This window comes from Paramormyrops kingsleyae, chromosome 20 (genome assembly GCF_048594095.1).
Source record: "Paramormyrops kingsleyae isolate MSU_618 chromosome 20, PKINGS_0.4, whole genome shotgun sequence".
NCBI lineage: Eukaryota > Metazoa > Chordata > Actinopteri > Osteoglossiformes > Mormyridae > Paramormyrops > Paramormyrops kingsleyae.
In genome coordinates this window covers 20270073-20292667 of record NC_132816.1, presented here as the reverse complement: position 1 = coordinate 20292667, position 22595 = coordinate 20270073, and the positions used below count along the sequence as shown (strand labels likewise).

General features: G+C 44.8%; 2 protein-coding genes across 20 annotated transcripts in view; one reads left to right on the top strand and one right to left on the bottom strand.

Moving 5' to 3' along the window:
• LOC111848429 (galanin receptor 2a) overlaps nucleotides 1-22595 on the bottom strand; it is a 117696-nt gene that overhangs the window by 32148 nt on the left and 62953 nt on the right. For 7 of the 17 annotated variants that reach the window (XM_072703496.1, XM_072703492.1, XM_072703488.1 and 4 more), the window contains 2 exons: nucleotides 8039-8160; nucleotides 7006-7128 (listed from right to left, as the gene is read on the bottom strand). The exons of 6 other annotated variants lie outside the window; for them this stretch is intronic. The gene's annotated coding sequence lies outside the window, so the exon portion shown is untranslated. The remainder of the gene's footprint in view (nucleotides 1-7005; nucleotides 7129-8038; nucleotides 8161-22595) is intronic. 4 more of the 17 variants (XM_072703498.1, XM_072703499.1, XM_072703491.1 and 1 more) reach the window with 1 other exon arrangement.
• Nucleotides 22295-22595, top strand: part of kcnj16a (potassium inwardly rectifying channel subfamily J member 16a) — a 28586-nt gene continuing 28285 nt past the window's right edge. For 2 of the 3 annotated variants that reach the window (XM_023820440.2, XM_023820441.2), the window contains exon 1: nucleotides 22310-22413. The gene's annotated coding sequence lies outside the window, so the exon portion shown is untranslated. Of the gene's footprint in view, nucleotides 22414-22595 lie in introns of all 3 variants that reach the window. The other variant, XR_011984367.1, reaches the window with a different exon arrangement.

The window sequence follows — 22595 nt, the reverse complement described above, 5'->3', positions numbered from 1 at the left end:
ATACAGTGAGGAGATGAACCAGAGAGGCTAAGCTGGAACTACAAAGCTTGCTTTGATTGCATTGATTGGAGTGTTTTTTGAGGCTGCAGCTACCGACCTGCACGATCTGTGACACAGCGACATCTTACATCTTACAGTTTTTTTGAGGACGTTTGTGTGCCAACTAAAACTTTCCGCTCATACAACAATAAACCCTGGTTTACAGCCAAACTCAGGCAGCTTTGTCTGGAAAAGGAGGAGGCCTACCGAAGTGGGGACAGAATGCTGTACAACTAGGCCAGAAACACACTGACAAAGGAGATCAGAGTAGCAAAGAGGTGCTACACGATAAAACTAGAAAACAGGTTTTCAGCTAACGACCCTGCGTTGGAGAGGCCTGCAAGACAACACAACTACAGAAGACCATCCCCCAACACTGCATAGATTCATCAACTGGACCTGAATGTGTATTACTGCAGGTTCGACAAGCCCACTTTTCACACCACTCCCCAACCACATCACACAACTAGCAGGAGACAGAAGACCAGAAAGGCACTAGGTCCAGGTGGCGTGTCGCCCTCCTGCCTCAAAGTCTGCACTGACCAGCTGGCCCCCATCTTCACACAGATCTTCAACAGATCCTTGGAGCTGTGCAAAGTCCCCACCTGCTTCAAGTGCTCCTCATCATCCCAGTCCCCAAGCCTCTGGCCCTGACGTCTGTGGTCATAAAATCCCTTGAGAGACTGGTGTTGACCTACTTGATATCACAGGCCCCCTGCTAGACTCCTTCCAGTTTGCTTACTGGGCAAACAGGTCAGCTGACAATGCAGTCAACTTGGGACAACGCTACATCCTGCAACATCTTGACTCCCCATGGACATATGCTAGGGTCCTGTTTGTGGACTTTAGCTCAGCGTTTAACGTCACTGTGCCAGCTCCCATCTGTCATCGGATAACTAACTTTCTGACAGACAGTTAGGCTTCAGGAGGTGTCCCCCAGCACTGCCTCACTTACCCTATGCAAAAGCACGGTGTCGACTGTGGAAACTTTCAGGTTTCTGGGATCCACAATTTCCCAGGACCTTAAGGGGGTGGCCAACATAGACATAATAGTCAAAAAGGCCCAGCAGAGTATGTACTTCCTGCACCAACTCAGGGCAGCCCTGGCAGAGTCCAACACCATCCAGGAGCAAGTTTGACCTGCTGCCAGCTCACTTATGAACACCCATTATGCTTGAACATGCTGTTTATTAGGGACAAATTTTCACTAGTACTAGCACAAATTTTCACTAGCTACCCACATTAGTGTTGAAGTCCCTGCAGGACAAATGTGGCCCAAATAGGATTTTTTGCTCATATGTGACTCAGATAGCATTTCTTCATGACAATGTGAACAAGTCACATGGAATCCCATTTTTTCAATTCCGATTTGGGCCACTTCAGTATGTGGTCATAAATCAGATATAGGTCTGATTTTTTGCAATGCGACCTCAGTCTGAACAGCGAAATCGGAAATCATGCGATTTTTACGTCATTCATCTGTTCAGGCAAAACTGGAAGGCTCATATCGTAACCAGGCAGTTTTCGAGTCAATAAAGTGACGTCTTTGTTTTTGCGCATGTGCGTCATTGCGTCTTTGTTGTTTTGTGTGCATGCGGGTCAGTTCAGTATAGTGAACCGTTCACATTGAAATCTGATATGTTCATTTAGGGAACTGCAACATCCTGCTGCTGGACTGGAGGGCAACATCCATACCTGCCTGGTACCTCTGACCCAGGACAACTCCAGAATGAAATAGAGTCCAACCCCTCTTCAAGAGTTTGGTTCCAGAGCCTGAACTGTGCGTTGAAGTGAGTCAGACTATATCTAGATGGTATTGCTGTACGGCCTGCTCAAGCTTCTTTACCATCAGAGGTTAAGTTCCATGTTCCTAAAACCAGTTTCAGTAGCTGAGGATTGGTCTAACAAGGCCTTCCTGCTTTGGATTGCTGCCCAATTCACACAGCACCAGACCCCCATGGCCCCCTTACAGGTGATGGGCCCACAAGAAGGTGGACCCATGTACCACTTTTGGGCAATTTGGTTGCCTGCGCACATTGTTAAGTCCCTCCCCTCCATTTCTTGCAGCCATTCAACCCCCCTGCTCTGTCACCCTGAAAAGGGGAACTGTGCGGCAGTGTGTGTTTAGGACACTGTGACCATGATAAGAAGGGAGATGACTTGCATTCCTTTGCTGGCAGAGTGATTTCACCGTTGGACCCCTGAGGTCTTCAACCCAAAATTGCTCCAGGAACACTGTCTAACCCTACTTTCTCACTTACATCACTTTGCACAAAAGCATCTGCTAAATAAATAAATGGAAATGTCTATAATACATTTTGCAAGTGCTTTCCTAACTTCTTCAGATCACATAGGTCTTGGGCCATGCTGAGCTTGACTTCCTGCAATACAATTTAAGTCGTGACTACTAAATAATTCATCAAAATGTTACCATAATAATCAGGAGTGATAAGTTAGGCCTGTGATTGGGATACTTTTTTCAAAGCAGTTAGAAACGGTTGCAAGAAAATATCACTAGGTCACATGTGTCTCTGCAATATTCTAAAAATAAAACACTATAAAACTCTTCTGAAAGCACAAGCCATGCCTCGCTTCACTCCACTCCCTCTGTGGTTCCTTCCATATCATCCATGCCAGTGTAAAGGTTTTCTTAATGCCAAGCTCTGCCAACCTCGGACCTGAAAAACCACAAATGCCGTCTGGCGTTCTGTGGCAGAACTGGAACCCGTGGGGTCCAAAGGCAACAGGAGAAGAACAATAGCTGGTGTGGACGCAGCGGGAAATGAGATCCGGGCAGCCGGCACAGGCGACAGCAGAGGTTTGGTCTCCGATTCCATCTCAGACCACACCGGGTGACCGACTGGAAGATGAGAGCACCATTCACACTCCAGCTGGGCCTTATTTAAGTGCTTTATTTTTTTCCTTATTATTGATTTTAATCATAAATGTTTCCTGTGGAGGTTATGCTAATATCTGGAGGTAAGCTCTCAAAGCCACAAATGCTTCAGAAGTGTTTGTATTCATTGTAATTTAGGACAAAAGCAAACAATATTCCACGGTTAGTGTGCTGTCAGACTTTCCTGGAATATGACAAGTATATCCTCCTGAGACCCAAGTTCAGTTTTAGGTTAATTGTGATTTTCTTTGTCTTTGGAGGAAATAAGACATAATTTTTAATTTCACAGCATGTCCTCTTTAGTGTACAACAGGAATAAATATGTTTCCTTACATCAGTGGAAAGATATATGCAGAAACAAAATGTCCACTGCAATGGACATAAATGAATGGGTGGGGTCTCAGGAGGATATCAGGTAATATGCATGCCTAGGAAAAAGAGTTTTGTCCCTCATATTTGCCCCCCCCCATTTTGAACAAGAATAATGTCAAGCATCACATTCACACTTCATTCGCTGTCACGCTTCATCCCAACGTAATTTACACAAATTTGCGCTAAACTCCGCCTTGTTACCTCACTTAATGATACAATGATACATTGTAACAAGTGCTCTATAGAAATGGTAATTAATAGTACATCACAGAATTGATGTCTTCATGGCAACACTGTCCCTTTTTTTCAAACTTAATGTCATGCAAGTAAAGACAGCAACCCAGGAGGAATAAACAGGACAGCTGACAGCAGAAGGATTTTTATTTATTTTTTTAATGGCAAGAAAAAATTAGATACGGCTAACGTCTCAAGTGAGTGAGATTCTCTCGGTTCTCGTGTTGGACCTAAAGCCCTTGGCTGTCTGTTTAGTCCTGGTGGGACAGTGAGGTCTGTTATCACTGTTATTAAGAACTGTTTTGCAGCCAGGTCCAGCTGTAGGGGATTAGTGGAGGACCAAGACGGTGGCCTTCGCATGCAGTACAAGACTCGGGTCACTGGTCGGGTGGACATGACCCGTGGCCTGGCTTCGCTGCCACAGAAAGCCCTCTGAGTTACCGTGCAGTGTTGACGGCTAGGCACAGGAAATCTAAATGGAGTGTGATTTTTGGAAGACCAAAATTCTTGGACATGGACTCAACTTTTCATTTGCAAATGGTATCATTTTTGGCAAATTGGTGCTTCTCTCTCTCCCTGTAAGAAAGGGAGGGAATTATGTCATTTTCTTTTCATAGTGCTCTTCCGTGCTTCAGCACACTTGACCGCACAAGGCGATGCTGTAATACAAATGGATCTTATCAATTCTGTGGTCAGGTTGCCACGGGAACCTATGTAAAGAAAGAGGCTTGTTACAGCAGAAAAGGAAAAGGGAAGAGGCCCTCATTAAAGCAAAACACCACCTGCTGACAGCCTCCAAAAACCAGGTGCACCTATTGCATGTGGATGCAGTGGGTCTCAAGCAGAAGATGTGACCCCAGTGGGGAGGAATCAGTGCCAGGACTGGCTCAACTTATTCAATGCCCCACCCCAGCATACTTGAGAAGGTATTGAGCAGCCCGAGAGGGGCCATAGATATGTCCTGCATTCATAGATATGTCAACACTGTCCTTGTCTGTCACTCAGCCGACCCTGGATGTTGATGATAATGGTGTGCGTGCATAATCATGGTTCACAGACAAACGGCTGCCATTCGTGTCAGAGTGACTGGCTTTAGTTCTCGTCTGTTTTCTTTGGAGTCTGCCGAAAGCGCAATACATGCTCCGCGCCTGACTTATGAATAAAAAAAGAATGCCATAATTCAAAAGTCCGATGTTGTTTGCGTGCATTTAAATTAAATTCATTACATGGTGACAAAGCGTCGGGGGGAAATCCTTTCCCACAAAGCACTTGCAGACGCCCCATTGGTCTAACCAGCTGCCAGCGAGGGACACGACATCAAAGGCCAGAACCGGCACGGTTCCAGTCTCTGACATGAAAATAACATTTCGGGAAAACAGCATACAGACTTAACGGGACAGATCGTCTCCTGTCCGGTGCTGGGCTCTTCTGTTGCCATGGATATGTCCCCTAGTCCTTGTCTGTGAGCCATAAGTGACTGAGTCTCCAGGGTCCTCTCCAATGTCACTGAAATGACCGCACGCAAGCATCGACACAGAGGGATTTCACTTGCAAAATTCTTAAGAGATCCTCGACTGTTTTAGCTGGGGTAATTAATTAATTGCTGGGTAATTCAGAGGCCATGCACATACTGTAAACGGCTCTGGATAAGGCCACTTGCCAAGCGTATAACTAACACCAGGCTGCCCTAATGTCTAGGCCTCATGAGAAGGGAAGGCCCTAGCAAACCTGTTTGTTTACACGCCCGTTTTAATGCCAGGCAGTTGCCTAAAATAAAGGGGAACAGACAGCAGTGCCACCTGTGCCTGGAGTTTACGTGCAACGCGGTGGAAACTGAGCCCAAACTGAACAGATTCAGTGTAGGTGGCCCAGTTGTTATTTTTTTTACTAGAAAGCTCTGTGTAACTCAAGAAAAACTCATTTTCGTTCTGTTTATACACATGGCCCCAGCCGTCGAATGAGCGCAGGCGAAACCTAATACCCTCCATGACAACCTGCACGTAAGGCCATGCCACACACACACGCGCACGCACACACGCACACACATACAGCCCAATGCATGTGCACACACACAGGCACATGCCTGACTTCACCTGCACTGAAAGTGCGGCACAGCAGCTCATGAGGGAAGTCAGACTTTCAAACATTTTTTAAAAATTACGGCTTTTTGGTGGCACTGGAATCAGCCAGGGAAAACAAAAATATACATTTCCATTCAAAGCCCATCCAACCTTGTCAATGCTGGATGTTTTGGTGGAAAAGTAATACTTGAACCACAATTAAAAAAAAAAAAAAAAACAAGAAAGAAAATTCCAAGAATTATTTCCAGTGCTCAGACATGCATTAAGTATTTTTCCGATAATACTCTTGGTTAGTCAGGTGGTTGGGCTGTTCCATAATGCTGTGGAGCAGAAGATCAGTGCCAGCTTTTCTTGATGGGTTGCAGCCCCATCGACAGTCATTCGCTGCCCCCCCCCCGCCGCCCCTCCCCAGATACACATGCTAAAATCTTCATCTCATCCCACAGTCACGCTAGCACACAACCTGCAAGCAGCGTGGTGGATAAGGACAGGAACTGGCAACCTGAAGGCGAGTCCTCTGATGGAATACCCAGCTGCATGCCTGTGAACTGCCCTGAAGAAATGTGTGGGCTAGACAGGCAGAAATGCTCATTGTAGAACCCTATGAAATACAGGACATGCAGTGACCTTCTAGGAGGCGATGTAAGCGGGTGGTGGTATTAGATGAACTGATAAAGACGCCTACAACAGAGATAAGTTTTACACACTACACCTTCGTGCTAATTAACTGAAAAAAAATTGTCATGCAGACAGTGGCCTGGGACCTGCACAGCCAACAGGGCAGAGAGTACACTGAGAGGATGGACAGAGGAGGCACTGCTGAGGTGGGGTTATAGATAGGTGGTATGACAGTGCTTTAGCCTTCCTGAGGGTCAGGCATGACCCTGTGTTGTCATGGGGTTTCCTCTGGGTTCCCCCATAGTCTGATACCATGCTAAGGTTACAATAATGATAGATACTTTATTGATCCCCATGGGGAAATTGTCTTTACGCCTCCCTCAACTTGCGCTTTATAGAGCGAGCTGTCTGCGAAGGGCAGGCACCCAGGGAGTTGGGGGTTAAGGGCCATACTCAAGGACCTGCAGATTTGCTGAGGCTGGGTTTGAACCAGCAACCTTCTGAATACAGGCACACAGGCTAAGCCCACTGAGCCACACAGTGCCCCTTAAAGGGAGCGGCCAAATTTTCCATAGATATGAATGGTGTGTGTGCTCTGCGCTGGATTGGCGCCCCATCCTGGGTTATTCCCATGCGATTTGTATTAATCCACCAGGTACTAAATCCAGACGTGAGGGTGTACAGCAGTATATGACAGAGTACTGTCCAGGAACAAATAAAGAAATACCATAACACTTTGTTATGGGCTTCATTCTCAGCATTTACCTGTGACAGCCTGCAAATGCACACGTCCTTTAATATTATAGACAATCCAACTTGTTTTGGAGTTTTCAGCAGTGTCCTCGGAGAGCTCTGTTCCTGGGACTGGGATGGGAGGGGGCAGCATTGCTGTAGAGCAGGGAAGGGGGGGGAGTATGTGGCTTAGAGCAGCTGACATAACACACATTTTGTGACGAAGGCATTGTGAAACAATCCCTACATCAAACCTTGTCCGTCACTTAGTGGTTCAGATGTAAAAAGACTGTAATCTTATTTGCCCACTCTAGGGGGCGACAGTGTAAAACAGCCACTTGGCCAGCTGTACTTCATGATACCTTATCCTACCGTCTAGACCATGTTTCGTTGCTAGTCAGGTGCACAACATGTATTTTACAAGCTGATGATACCAACAATTCATCATGAATGAATTTATGAATGAGACTGTTGGCACGTTGTCTCATAGCGACATCAGTAAGTAATAACATCACCCATGTTGTCTGCGTGAAGGCCTCATTCAGATTATAGGCTTGGTTGGAGAGCATTCACAAACACATCCACCTCAGAATTTGTTTAAAGATGGAGAGCTTTGTCCAGCAAAGCCACAGTGTGAATCCCTGGCTTCCCAGAGATATTTTAGTGAATGTCCTTTGGCCAGGCACTTTCCTTCATATGCCCAGCTGTACTGACTGCTCTCATTGATGCCCCTCTCTCTTCTTCGCCCCGCACTGCATCTTGAACAGTTCTAATTATAGCCAGAAGCGACATACTGAAACCATACAGTAAAGGCAAAAGAAAATAATGCAGCAGAGTTTCTCTGTCTGCTTTTGCAGTAGCTCTCTCCATTGGCAGTTGCTGGGGCGCATAATGAATTCTGCTGTTTGCTCCCATTCCTGACCTTGTTATGTGAAAACTGATTGTATGGTTCAGTCGTCCCCAGGATGAGGAAGAGTCTGACCACCAAATGGAGACCAGGGTGGGGGGGGGGGGGGGGGGTCATATGAGGGACACGCTGCATATGATGCAACAGGATGTTCCTAACCTCAGTGTGGTTCTCCTGGTCTCCTTGTGCTCTGTGGCTATTTCAACAAACCAGCCTGAGGTCAAAGCGTTCAGGTTTGGGGAGTCCTCATAGGTTTCACTCCCAGACTTCACGTACTCCAGCTGAAATCGGAAGGCACATGAAATTCACCCCTACAGTAGAGCTGCTGCCTTTGCAATTGTGCTCTTAGTATGGCGGAAACATCACCTCCCCCCCCCCCCCCCCCCACGCTCTCACCTCCGCCACGCCCTTTCCCCTCCCCTAAAACCTGAGAAAGACCAGAATTAGGCTGCGCACGTACAGGAGCTACCAGTACCTGGAAAAAATTATACAGTCTAAATATATTCGATCTATTTTTACCTCCACACCGAAATGTGTTTTTAGAGAGGCTCTCGGGTTTTTTTACGCGCAGCGCAGCGTGTAATTAGTGTGTACGGTTAACTAATTCCCAGCTGAACAATTTGAACACTTTCCACTGACGCACAATCTCACTGAGCCGGTGCAGTATGGAACACAGAGAGGGATCACAGTCCTGTATTTAATATGTTGTCGGGAAAAGTGCTGTTTGATCATTCAGGTTTTAATCTTCACACACAGTCGTCCTGTTTGCAGGCTGGTCTCACAGACTGGCTCAAGACAGAGACACGTAGCCTCTGCTGGAGCAACGGGACGTCAGATGCGATGCTGAGTGTTTTTGTTTTGGACTGGCCTGACCTGGGCCAGGCATGAGGCTGGCTGCGTCACGGAGACTTCTGGAATTCCGGGTCCCGTGACATACCCGGGTTCTCAGCAATGGTCGAGGTTTTGGATCGGCGTCATCCGAGGCCTTGGTGAGGCCTGCCTCATGCGATGGAAAAATTGGACCTGTGACACGCAGCGCGTGTGTGTGTCTGTGAGAATATATGTGTGTGTGTGTCTGTGCGAAAGGCCCGTGCACAAGGCATCTGGATCTGATGAGCGACCACATGGTCTGTGGCAGCACAGGGCGCTTGACAATGAGAAAACTTTCACACCAGACAAAGAAGCTTGCCGATTCGGAGCTCGCCTCACGAAGCCCATGGGGGGCGGGAGGCAACCTCAGGAAAGTTGCAAAAGGCTACCAAGAACGAATGAGGGAAAGTCAAAATCCAATTTCTGTCAAAATATGTAACTAGAATATCTGCCGCTGTTTAGCATCCACTGATTGATTATATGGGCAGACAGACAGAGAGAGGAAGTCCACAGAAATAAAGATGAGAGGAAGAAGTAGAAACTTTGTGAAAGAAGCGAGAACAGAAAAGAAATATAGGCAGAAAATAAGTGTCGGAAGAAAGAGAAGCTAAAGGAGTGGTGGAAGTGGAGAAAGAAGGAGGGTTCCCTCATTCTTGAAAGAAGAATGAGGGAAGGGACATCATGCAGCTGACCAGAAGATCACCCTGAAAATCACAGGTGAAGCATGCACTGGCATGGCAGAGCACAGGAAGTGAAATCACAGCTGCATGTGGAACGGCTGAGCAGATACCAGTAATCCCAGTTAAATGTTTATCTGGCCCGAGCAGCGTCAGCTCATTAGCATGTGGTGTGTGCAGAGCGACCATATGGCGCCAACATGCCTCCGTCCCGTTCACACGCCGCCCGGCTCACGCAAACCTAGACCTGTCTTCCCCGCTGCACCCCGACGTGTCACTGCACATTTTGTTTTCATTTTCATATTTTTTATTTCTATTTTTTGAAAAGCATCTGCAGCAATTCAAATTCAATTCCATTCGGCGTTCTTTATTGGCATGGAAATTTAACATCTATGCCGCCAACGCGCGAGCATGAGTAAAAAGAAAATAATGAAAACTATTTCTTCAACAGTGATAGTAACGACAACAACAACTACTACAACAATAGCGGCACCTCTATTCTGGACGTCAGCTGGACGTCAGAGGTTGATAAATATGATGCTAACGGCAATAATTATCACACACCATCCTTGAACAGAGGCCAAATTAAAAGTTTCATCCCAACTGCCAGGGCTCCTGCATGTCCCCTCAGTGATCCAAACTGGGTACTGGGTAACAAACCCACGGTACCAAATGTATTGCTGCCACCAAACATTGTGGATCCCACCCCTCCCAGGTTATAACTCTCTGAAAACAAGGCCCCCTCTTACTTTCATCCTCCATGACGTCCATCAGAACGACACAGGACGGGCAGCTGCAAACGGCGCCGGTTACGACCCAGACGGCTGCTGCCTTGACGACTCACGGTAGCGATTGTTTGCTGGGCAGCTGATGTTGGTCTCCAAGGCAATGACCCGTGCAAATGAATATTTCCCCGAACAATGATGGCTTTGTCGCTCATGCTGAACTCACAAACGTACCTGGTGCCCAAGTGATAACCTCCCAGTTAAAATATGGCTAATTGACTCTTCTATTGTTACCCATACATTGGCAAGCACACAAATGCCAGTCTGGTCCAAGTACTAAGAAGTATTTATTATGAATAACTCACTTAACTGAGGATGTACTCTTCCTGCTTGAATAACAGAGGGAATCTGAGATCCTCCCAGCAGGGCCCTCTGAGATCAGAGAGGCTGGTAGATAGATCACTTGCTCTTCTTTCGGCTGCCCTTTTGATTATTGTTAGAACTAAGGTGAAAAAGTGAATGGAAAATTGCATTCTTGGCTCCCCTGCAAGATGTCGAGGCCCTTGGTGCTTTGGGGGGGGGGGGATGTTTTTTCCGTGGCGGGTCGTGGGGTCTGACCATAAACAGTTCTTGGGCCTCAAGGCCACCTTGATCCACTCCTGCTTCATTTTCATACCTTTTCTTCCCCAATCTCCATTTTTCTCACTAACTGGTAAGGCTGAGATGTATAAGCCCAAGGATTGTTCATCTGACAGCCTTTATGCTATAATACATAATACAAAACATCACGGCAGAAGAGTCTTTTTATATTGGGGACACAAAAAAGCATAAAAGTTCAACTGGTGCCACTTATATGGAAGGATATAGAAACATCTAGCTTCCAGGGATGTTGGTTAACAAAAGAAGACTGTGCAATGTAGCGACAGAAAATGAAATTTCATTTAGATAAAAATGCATAGTTGCATCCTTTTTGAAATGTCTCACTGTCGTAACCCTATCATGTCTCAGTCAGAAAAAATTGCTTAAACACAAGGATTGTGAGAAGGTGACATCGATTGGACTGGCTGTGATAACCAGCCCTCTGCTGGGCAGCTCATTACGAACCCCCACACGGATCTGTGTAGAGAAATGCTTTCCTCATCTCCCTCTAGAATTATCTCTCCTCCTTCGACCTCTCCACAGTGGTGCCCCATCTTTAACCCCGGCGTCCCTTCGACCCCCCCACCCCCCCACCCCCGCTTCCTCAGTCCGTCCGCCACCCCAGTCCGTCCTGGCCAAATGCTCGTTAAGCTCACCCACGAGAATGTGGAACAGCTCCACTTCATGCAAGGAGAAACCACAAGTGCTGCTCTCGCTGGAGGCAGCCCAGAAAACTGCCGCTGCTCAGAGTGGCTTTGGTTTGCACTCTGACAACAAAAGAAAGCAAGAAAGTTGGAAAAAAAACAGAATGACTGCTCTCCCTCTCTCTGTGGCGTGTCTGTTTCCCAGGCCACTGCTGCACGTTCGTCACATTCCCCAGCTCATGGGAAGTGCCGGCTGGCCAGAACTGGAGGACGAAGTAGCAGCAGTAACTTCAATAACACAGATGATTTTGCATTACTGTAGTGGTAATGTTTTTTTGCGCCTTACACATTGTATGAAAAAAAGAAAACTTATATTCCCTTTCTCAACAATGGAGGTTCATGGAGGAGCGTGGTTTGGTTTAGATGAAGCTCGGCCACACGCCCATCTAAGCCTGAGGCCAATGCCCGGGGCAGAGACGGCTGACTGCCACTACAGGGTGGGGCCTGTCAGGGTCACCAGAGGTTCATTTTCACTCTTGGGCTGACCAGCACCGGGCCACATTGACTGCAGACCATAAAAACTGGGTCCAGACGCCTCTTGGTATCAGGCAGGAGATGAAACGTGCAGGAGCAATGCACAGAGGCTGCCCCGCCCCCGGATCCCCGAGAGCCTCACCATTTGCACGTCCGGATTGGCTAATGTGACGTGAGTGAATCTCATTATGCACAGATGCACATACTCATGGGTAAACGTCCAGTCCAATTTGCAATCAGCGAGATGAGGATCACATGGCATCTTGTGTATGTTCATTTATGTATAGCATACAAATATGACCTTTATAAAAATCTCTTTTTAATACATGTGTATGTATATATGCAGGTTCTGCACCTTGTATCAGCTTCCTCTTTCCACATTTTTAAAATAACACAGCGGCAAAATGAAGGGAACTCAACACCCTCGATATAACCTAATATTTCGTGACACTGCCTTGCTAAAAGCAGAAACGAATAATAAAAAAAACACAAACGAGTAAGCCAGCCTCACAGTCTATTATTATTATAAGAAATATTTGTGTTCATTTTCATCTGGTGTTTTTTGAATTCGTGTAGTGACTGCACCGTTTAAATATTCGCTTCTAGGTGCTTTCACTGCCAAAAAACGCACAATAATAATGAGAGCTCAGAGGCTGAAAGAAGCAAGCTTTCATAAAATAAAAGTAGCTAATATTAACTTCACCTAAAATAACCAACTATAGTAAGAATATCAATGCTATATGGGGTCATTTTCCCGCAAGCTATACTTACATATTTCTCATTTAAAGGTGTCACTTCCTATTTTGCGACTTGAAAAGTGACACGTGAACTGATTGGCCAGTTTGGCTCCCTGCCCTGCAAGACAGAGACCCAAATTTATTTTGTAGAATAAAACTGAGAATGAAACTTAATTACTGCAAGACCACTCTTCTGCCAAAACGGAAAGCAAGGAATCAATTACAGTGCCCCCCTCCAACCCCCCAAACACACCAAAGTTTTCTCTGGCCAAAATGATTGTCTGTAGTCTAACAAGAAAAACGACCAGACAAGCGCAGCCTAACGAGAGGATTAGTTTGCCTGACCCAGGGTCCAGTGCCACTTTTTTCTGCTGTGTGAGATTTACTGTCTAGCCAAGAGTTCAAAGTGCAGAGGTAAATTTCTCATTTACAAACAGGACCAGCAAACTACAACCTTATTACACGTCAAACTACTTTCTTTTACTGTCTGGGATTAATAAGACGGTCCTTGGATTTACCTCAATGACTCCTCACCTTGCTCAGTGTCTTGATCAAACAATAAACAATTTCTGAAAAGGTAAGGTCCTCACGTCATCTTGGAGCTCAGGCTCTACCCCAAGTGTGGGCTATTTAGTGGCTAATGACTTTGCGGGAGGTTTGTGGTGGGGGCTGGAATGGAAAAGGACTGCTCAGATCCCTCCTGGAGGCTGCCCTGCTCTGAGACACCCTGTGGTCTATGGCAACAAAGTGATACTGAGGCTGTTATTAGATTCCAAATTGTTTATGGCAAATTCAACCTTTCTGTCGCCCACCTACATCCACACCAAAGGCCGTGACTACATCTCACAAACTGGCTCCAGACAAGCTTTTCACTGTCCCAGTTGCAGAAAGCTGAGTGTGATGTTGTTAATATGTGCCCTACCTCCTTCTGCAGCCAAGCTAAGTGTAGCTAAGACACCATGAAGGGAGGACAGTAAGGGGAGACACTAAGCTGGAAGTGAGGACAGTTGATGCGTACATGATGGGCGGGTCTATGTCCAAAATGACACAGAACACATAGGCAGTCTGAAATGAACCATCGTTTTGTCTTCTCAGTAACTAGCAGAGGAATACTCTAGGCCCATCAGTAACTAGCAGAGGAATACTCTAGGCCCATCAGTAACTAGCAGAGGAATACTCTAGGCCCATCAGTAACAGGCAGAGGAATACTCTAGGCCCATCAGTAACAGGCAGAGGAATACTCTAGCCCCATCAGTAACTGAGATTCACAACTTCTTTTTGTGCTCAAAGCAGCTGGTGTTTCAGGCTGATTAGCAAGCATGACTGGACTAGGGTCCCTCTGGCTCTAGAAAGCAGAAGAAACAGCAGGTCCACTGTGTGAACAGATTTCACATTGTGTGAAACATACAGGGTTTGTTGTGTTTTACCCTTGAGGAACCTCACAAATAATGTCACATAGATATCATATGTACAGCTGGTCTCAGATGCTGGACTTGGGCCCAATACTAAATGCTGGTTAAATATCATTCTATGATCTTTGAACCTTCTGCAGAGCAGAGAGCAATGCGATGACACTGCATATGAGGAATGATGTCAACAATGTTTTAAAAAAAGTAGTCCTCAGGCTGGCCAAGATGCCCCTCTAAGGGGGGGGTGGAGGGATCAACAGGTTAGTTCAATTTCACAAACTTTATTGTTGTTCCATGCCGCCAAACAGTTCCATATGACATGAAACACATCTACGTATCACATTTCATTATAAATCATTTACCGCCACAGTATGAAGACAATGCATCATTACATCATACTTTTACATGCTTAGAGTTTTATGATGATGTCATTATTACAGTGTTTGGAAGGTCAAATGGAATAAGTAGAAACATATTATGATGGATTTCTTCTAATTTGGTTTACTATTCTTATCCGTATAATTAATAATTCTCAAGAAAAACAAATTAAGCAATCTATGATAGAATTATGGTCAGACTTGGAAGAAACTGTTGTGTGAAAAAAGTCATGGAAAATATTAGCAAAATGGAAAATATTGCAGGTACTTGGAATCAGATAGATATTATACTGTTACGATATATTCTGCGAGTGGACTTCCAGTGAAACACGCAATGTCTCACCCACGCATGGAAGGGGAAATGTTTAGCTAATGAGCCAGTCTGGCATGAGCAAAGCCAAGGCGGTAGAGTGAAGGGGCGGCGCTCGCCCTGCCTTTGGAGGGGCTCCTACAGGTATGTATTCTACTCGCAGACCAAAAAACCAAGCAGGAGTGGACATGTCTGCAGAGAGGTAGACTGACATATCTGCATTATAACCCCACACCTTCACCCTGGTCTTGTGGTCCACTTTGCCCAAACTGCCAGCACCTGAGATCTAAGCACCCAGGGGGACTGTAAGCCGATGTACAAAAACAGAAAGAGGGAGACAAGTGGGGGGTGGTGGACGGTGAGTGCAGGCGGGCCGGTAATCACCTGCAGCTGCTGAGCTTAGTTGGGGGGCATAAATTTGTAACTACATCAGAAATTATCCATAAAATTTACAGCTTAGGAAAACTGTGTGTGTGGCTCCTTAACACTCCTGCATCTGTGAGGGCTCCTATTACATTATCTTCAGTAGTTCCAGCTGATTTTATTGTTTTTATTATTATTTTTGTTTCTTTGCAGTGAAGCAATAGGAAGACTGGAATGCATTACCCAAGCACCTACCTGTGCACAACAAATAATATCCAATAAACATCAGGAATAATACATTCTGTTGTCTCTCAAGATGCAAAATCTAAGCTTTCCAGTCTGCTTGCTCTGTGACTTCACATATGCACAATGCTGTGTGTGTGTGCGTGTGTGTGTGTGTGTGTGTATATATATATATATATATATATATATATATATATATATATATATATATATATATATATATATGAGCCTTTAAAATTGAGTCCCAGAGTTGCCTATCAATCAACATAATGAGCTACAATGACTTAATCACTTCAAGGCAAAGTTATGAGGACCAGGCAAAATACGACTCCCAAAATATTTATAAATATGTTTGTTTGAAACACTGGGTGGCTGTTAAAGACAGAGGCACTGCCAAGTTCTGGAACCATCTGCTCATCTGAGATCAATAAATACATCTGTCCGCTTACCTGTCCGTCAGCCTGAACAAACACACGGTTCTGAGCTACTGTATTTAGGGTACCAGCGGTCAGAAGCAAGGCCCTTTGTTCACTAATGAAAATGGGGATTAAGACCTTTAGACAAGCAATGCCTTGCAATTTTCACCTAATTTAAGCAGCTTCTTGTTGTTAAGGGAAAGTTATGGTGGAGATGAAAAAAGTCACAGTTGGGTATGTTTTGGGTCCTAATTTCTATCCCAGACGGGGACATGTGGCTCAAACCTTGAGCTATAAGATCAGTGTTGATATGATTCAAGACTTCCATGGTAGATATATGTCCACAGCACTGTCCTTGGGACAACTTCCAGTTACAGCATGAAAAGGCACCAGAGGAGAGGGAATGGCGGTTGGGAGGGGGTGTGAAGCTCTGTTGTTATCACAGGTGGACCTGGAGATGGTCATTCACACAGCTGCAGGGCCCGTCGCCTGCGTTTTGGGGGCCAGTTCGTGTCCCACTCTGGGGTTCCTTTTGTGATACTGCTGACAGAGTAGACAGCCTGATAGCACCAACATCAATCTCATTCCAAGCCCTTGTTAGGACTGTGGGGGTCACAGTGGGTATACTGAAGAGGGAGATGATGACCATGCATTTGCATCTCTGCCCTCCTGAATTATCTGTCCAAAGTATGGGGGGGATCTCAATGCTCTCTCTCAGGAATGTTCTAAAATGACTGGGCGGAGCCCCGCTTTACCTTACTAATGCTCTAAGTTATTGCTTAGAGGAGGACATTAGATGCTTTCTGCAACAATGAGCCCTAGTACTGCGAGCATAAAAACAGGTGTGGCTGCTTTGTTAGGAAAACAATGAGAAGTTGGCGTTGGCTGCAATGAGTTGGTGCCCAATCCTGTGATATTCTCTGTCTCATGCCTGTAGGCTCCGGATCCCTGCAGTCATGCATAGGACAAGCGGGTATGAAAAATGGATGGATGGAAGAAGTTGGTATTGGTTCAAAACATCTCCATCCTAAAAAACTGACCACAAGCCGTAAGCTGTATTGCCAGCAGCTACGGAAAGACAGACAGCATTCTATCTTCCAAATTCAGACTTTCTGTACCATTATCTATGCCTCAATGTAAGCATGTTCTACATGTTGATGTATTTTGCATGATCAACTGGTGTCGTTAATCAGACTGGACTATTCAGACAAGTTATGTACAACACTGCTGCAGAATCCATGATGTCAGCCTCATCTAAAAAGAAAATGAGTCCAACAGAAAGACGCTTCCTTTTTTCCAAGTCATGCAGGTCCTATTTATAGACCCTCATCCATCTCTGTCTGCGGCTGCTTTGATGGGCAGCCCATCAATAGCTATGCTGAAGGGCACAAGAACCTTTATGAGAAGCACATAAAATGAGCAGAAAGTGCAGTTCTGACAGCTAATCAGCTGCCACTCAGCCCTGGGTAAAGTTCGAGCCTGGGTGGGGGGTGACCCTATGAGTGATGCTGGGAGGGGTGAATCCTTAGCAGGAGAGTATGAAGAGATGTCGAGGTGCTCATACAGGTATCTGAAGATTTACAAGTTCTTCCAGGTCTCTAAAGGCATGTAGAAATACAATCACAACAGGCTTTGATCCCAAGTTCCATTTTTATAGAATATGCAATTCATATCATATATACATAATTTTTGAGTCCATGCTGTTTTCATTGGTCTGGTGGGAAGTTTTGACAGTTTCTTCTCTAACAGAGTTGGCAGGAACTGATATATATTACAGTTGATTATTCAGCCGTCTTTGCCAAAGCACTTGGAGGGAGGCAGGAGCGGGGGATAGGATGGACATTGTGACTGGTGTGAGTGTTCACTAGGTATTGGTCGACATGCTCTTCCTCAGAAGCTGACCTCGCCACCCCCGTCTTTGTGCCTGTAGATGGTTAGTTACTCAGAGGTCATGCCAGGACAGATGCTGCTCCCACATACTCCTCTCACCCCCTTTCACCCTCCCTTTTGCACTCTGGAAATGGCTTTAATAATACAGTAATTACCACTGCTGGGACATCTACTGTACAGGCCTGTGTCTTCCTGTGCAGACCATCCTTATATGGAGAGTAGACCAGGGTCTATATATCTCTCTTTCAATAAAACCTTAATTACTTTCCCACCTCATTGTGTGTGTGTGCATGTGTGTGAGTACATGTTGATGGACAAACACATGCTTAAGCATTTCCTATTATTCAGATTGACACAATGATACTTTGTAAGGCATCTTGCGTTATAGTTATCAAGGTTTTTTTGTAGGTTTTATTTTCCTCTGTAGCCTTTCTATTTACTTTCTAGGACTGTGAAAGCGTCACCTGATCAAACCAAGAAAGGTATTATTTGCAACAACAGAACAGCTGCATGAAACAGACATAAATCGCCACAATTAATACCAAGCTATATAAGCATCACACCTACCTAATATACAACAAAAAACAGCGTTTTAAGGAAGGACTTATACAAGGATTCCTCACTACCATTTAATATATTTTTTATTAATTCACCTGTCCTTGATAGCTGCTGGACTCATCCCTGAAGGGACCAAAGAGAATATGGGTTTGGCTAATGCAGCCAGTGGAGAATGCTCAGCCCATAAACAAACGTAAATACACTGCAAGTTATCACAGCATTTCTGAAAACTCACTGTCACTGTGCTGCAGATCCCACCACAAAAGAGAGGAAGGCATGGAAAATTTCGAAGGCTGGAAGCACTTACACAAGCCCATTCAAAAAAGCTCTTTCCTCCACTCGTTCGAACTACAAATAAACTCCAGCACATTTTCCAAAGCTATGCTGAAGTAGGAAGGAGAGAGAGAGAGAGAGAGAGGGGGGGGGAGGAAATTGTCATTTGATTTCCCTTTTCCATGCCTGGTACATTTACTTTTTTCCTCTAAGGATGCCCACCCTATTTTGTAAGTACATTCCTATAAGAACTGTAATGCACCCAGAAAGTGGCTAGCAGGGTGCCCTGGTGTACAGATATGTGCATGAAGGGTACGGAACAGCACATCAGGCCTACACACACTCTCCAGGCGATGGGCTAGTCAGCAGTACGCCTTTGGCTTATGAGTGCCTTATCCCACCCATCATTTGCAGATTGCTGAAACAGGTCTCGGTATGAAGCATAACTCTGGAATAACTCCGTTTGGCAGGACAGAAGAGTGGATCACATTAGGCATTTTGTGGTTTTGGTGACTTTCAATGGACGTTTTCTTGACATGGTTAGACATGGTGTACCAGTACCAACAATGTATCCCAGAAAAACACACTCATATGAAATGATATTTTAGGTTTGTGTTTATCTTGGATCTTTTTGGTCCTGAAGGTGAAATGAGATGAAATAAAAGACAACATCAAAACACGAGATGTGGAAAGATTTCAACCTTCGTCTGTAAAATTGGGTGTATGTGTCAGTGTGTGTATGTGTTCAGCCAAATTCACGCCTTCCTCCCTGTTGCTGGTTGCTCACATGTACTGATTTAATAAGCCCTGGATTCTATTTTCTAGTTACCAAGAAGCCCTCATGTTATACCTTCTGTAGCTCAACAATTAGAGCATTACGCTAACAACACAAAGGTTGTGGGCCCAAATCCCAGGGAGCACATATAAATTGCAAACCTTTCCTCTACTGTAAGTCAGTTTGGATTAAAGGTGTTAGATAAATGCAAATGCTCCCCGCTAGAACCAATTAAGACCATTGTCTAGAAGAATGAAAACCTGATTGGCTGAGATTGAGCCATTCATGCAGAAACCAGGTTACATTAACAGTTCAATGCCTTTTTTGGGGCGACACAAAGGTAAACATCTCGGTACAGTGTATTTCCTGCCAGCTCAAATGGTTTTCTTCACTCAGCAATGTCTTGGAGAGTAAAGTTTTAAACACAGTGGGTCCATCAGAGCTGACAACGGGAAGCCTGCAGGTGTGTCCAACAGAAACATCCTGACTGACTCAACAGCTTCCACAGAGGACGTCAATTGTGGCCTGTCTGTGTGAAACTGGTGGACGGCTGCCAAAGAATATAGCTTTTGGACCACAGCTTAGGCTGCTACCCTAAGATGCATTTAGGAAGAGCAATTTCTCTGGCTGAGCAACTTAGGAGCCTCTTCCTCTCAATTCCCTCCTAATAAGAATTCAGGGATGCACATCAAAAAGATAAATCAAGTCTTCTTTGCCCAGTTCAGGACTATAATATTAATTCCATAAGCTGAGCCCTGCCTAAACATTTAGGCCATTATGGGCCATAGGGAAATACCTGGTGACTACATGAGAGAAATTTCAAAATGCTTCTAGGTACCCAGGTTCTGGTCAACAAAGTATTCTTTCTACAAAAACATTGTTCTTCATCAAAGTATTTGACCAAATTAAGTCAGTGATTAAGCCGGAAGATTCTACACCTATTAAGGTACTGACAGGCAAATGTTTACTTTGCTAACAATTTGTCTAAACTGGAGAAAACACTTTATCCAACATAGCAGGCAGTGTGATAATGAGGGACATCCCTAACCTGATGTTTGCTGGTTTGAGTCATACAAGATGCTCTATTACTGTACCCTTGAGCAAGGCATATAATCTGAATTACTCCAGTGAAACAGTCCAGTCAAGAGGAGACTGAAAGAGCCTGAGCTTGTCTGGAAGAAGACGAGACTATTCTGGAAGACACACTTATCCTGGTTGACTTTAAAGACCAGCAAGGTGTACAGTATCTATGGCTGTTTACTGTAATCAGCTGTAATCATTAGACTAGGCCGAATCATTTGACCTAATGATTGCTTCCTTGGATATCACTTATATTATGCATCAGCTTTATAACACAGGTTTTCTGCTGGGCATTTTGTAAAGTTCGTAGATGAGCACCAGCTTTAAACCCTATAATGTTTAGGTTTTTCTTCAGCTGTGAACCTGTTTGCACAATTTAGATTTTATAATTCTGGAAGTTTACATTTAAGCAATCTGTCATTTCCCTGAGAAAGCTCAGCTGATATTGTGTACAAGAAGTAACAGTGACAATGACTGTTATGTATTGCTGCTCTTAGCATTGTTTCATTGCCTGTGTGTAAAGTGATTAACAGTGAAAACTCAGATCGTCTTGCTTATGTACTGTGGCCTCTAGTCCGAAGGCAGGGTGCTGATAATTCACCCTTTTTTTCCGTAAATTCAACTAACAAGGCTGTCAGCTCTCATCACCCAGCTATTCACTCAAAATCATCTTCTCAACAGAGCTTCTAAGCAGCACTTCTCATTTTGATGACTTCTAGATACAAGCCCAGTAGAAAATAGTTTATTTCCAAGTCTTTTTAAGACTGATAATGTCTGTTGCCTGCTGTCTGTTGAAGGTATGGACTGACTCAAAATTACATTCCTACCCACTATGCAGTGTTTACATTAAGTACTAAAAATATATATATATACAATACATAAAATTTATTAGAGAACATTGTGGATTGTTTAATTCTAGCCTTCTAAACTACACAGTTTGGGACACTATAGGAAATTACCCTTCTGTTACCCTACGGCAGGGATCACCAACCTTTTTGAAACTGGGAGCTGCTTCATGGGTACTGAGCCATATGAAGGGCTACCAGTTTGAAACGCCCTCCTAAACTTACTGCAGCGTCGCAGAACAAGGGAAGAAGCAGACCCCGTAATGAAGGAGAAGGATTTATTGAAGGAAAAGCCAGGTGTAACCAAAGCCAAAGGGGAAATCCAAAAGGGTAATCGGTTCGATCGCGGGAGGTCCAAAGCCAGAGAGATCAGTCCTACGGGCAATGACGGGATGAGGAGACGATGGGATGGAACAGAGGATGCAGGCAGACCGGGAAAACAAGGCAGGGAAGGCAGGCAGGGCAATCGGGGAAGACGCTCAGTAAAGGTCATTAGCATGGCAACAATACTTCACAACATCAGGTAGTTTGCTTTCGCTTTAAGTAGCTGTTAGCCACTGTGCTGCCCCGCCCCTGTGGGCATGACACTTATCTAAACTTCATGTATAAAAAACATGTTTAAATGCTTTTTTTCTTAGATATTGTCATTTTCAAATCTATATAAATGCAAATGTAAATAAAGAAGAATAGCAACAGGATAAAATGAAATTTTGGATGCTGCTCACTGAGTTGTGCTATTTTTAGAACAGGTTGGCAGGCGACTCATGCGGTCCTTGGGGGCATCCTGGTGCCCGTGGGCACCATGTTGGTTACCCCTGTCCTACGGAGTCTCTCAGGCTCAATATTACTCTCTCCATTGATTTGGCAATAGCATTAAACAGGGAGATGCCTGACAGATGCCCTGCATAAATGTTCACTGCTGGGTCATAGCTGGCTGAGAAACATGAAACACGTGTTGTACTGGCTGGGGTGTGGATGCAGCAGCACTGCTGGTCTCTGTTAGGTGTTCAGGTGCAGAGGTTAATCTACTGAAAAATGAGTGACAAAGAAGAGCCTGGATCAGGCTTTCCTATACAACATGCCTCATACACCTTAGGCAGAGGACGGTGAACAACAGTGCAATCCACAGCAGAAAAAGGATCGCTTGAAGAAAGAGGCCATTGTCCCCGGTATCTCATTTTTCACATAATCCTGCTTTCTTTACTTAATACCTCTATATTAGATGGTCTGCAGTAATTTAGTTTTTATGGATACTGCTTGTATACTTTCATGGAAAGCACTTTTTTAGTTCATGTGGTTTGTAGATTACTCTGTATTATTCTGTCTTAATGATGTTGTAATGTACCACGAT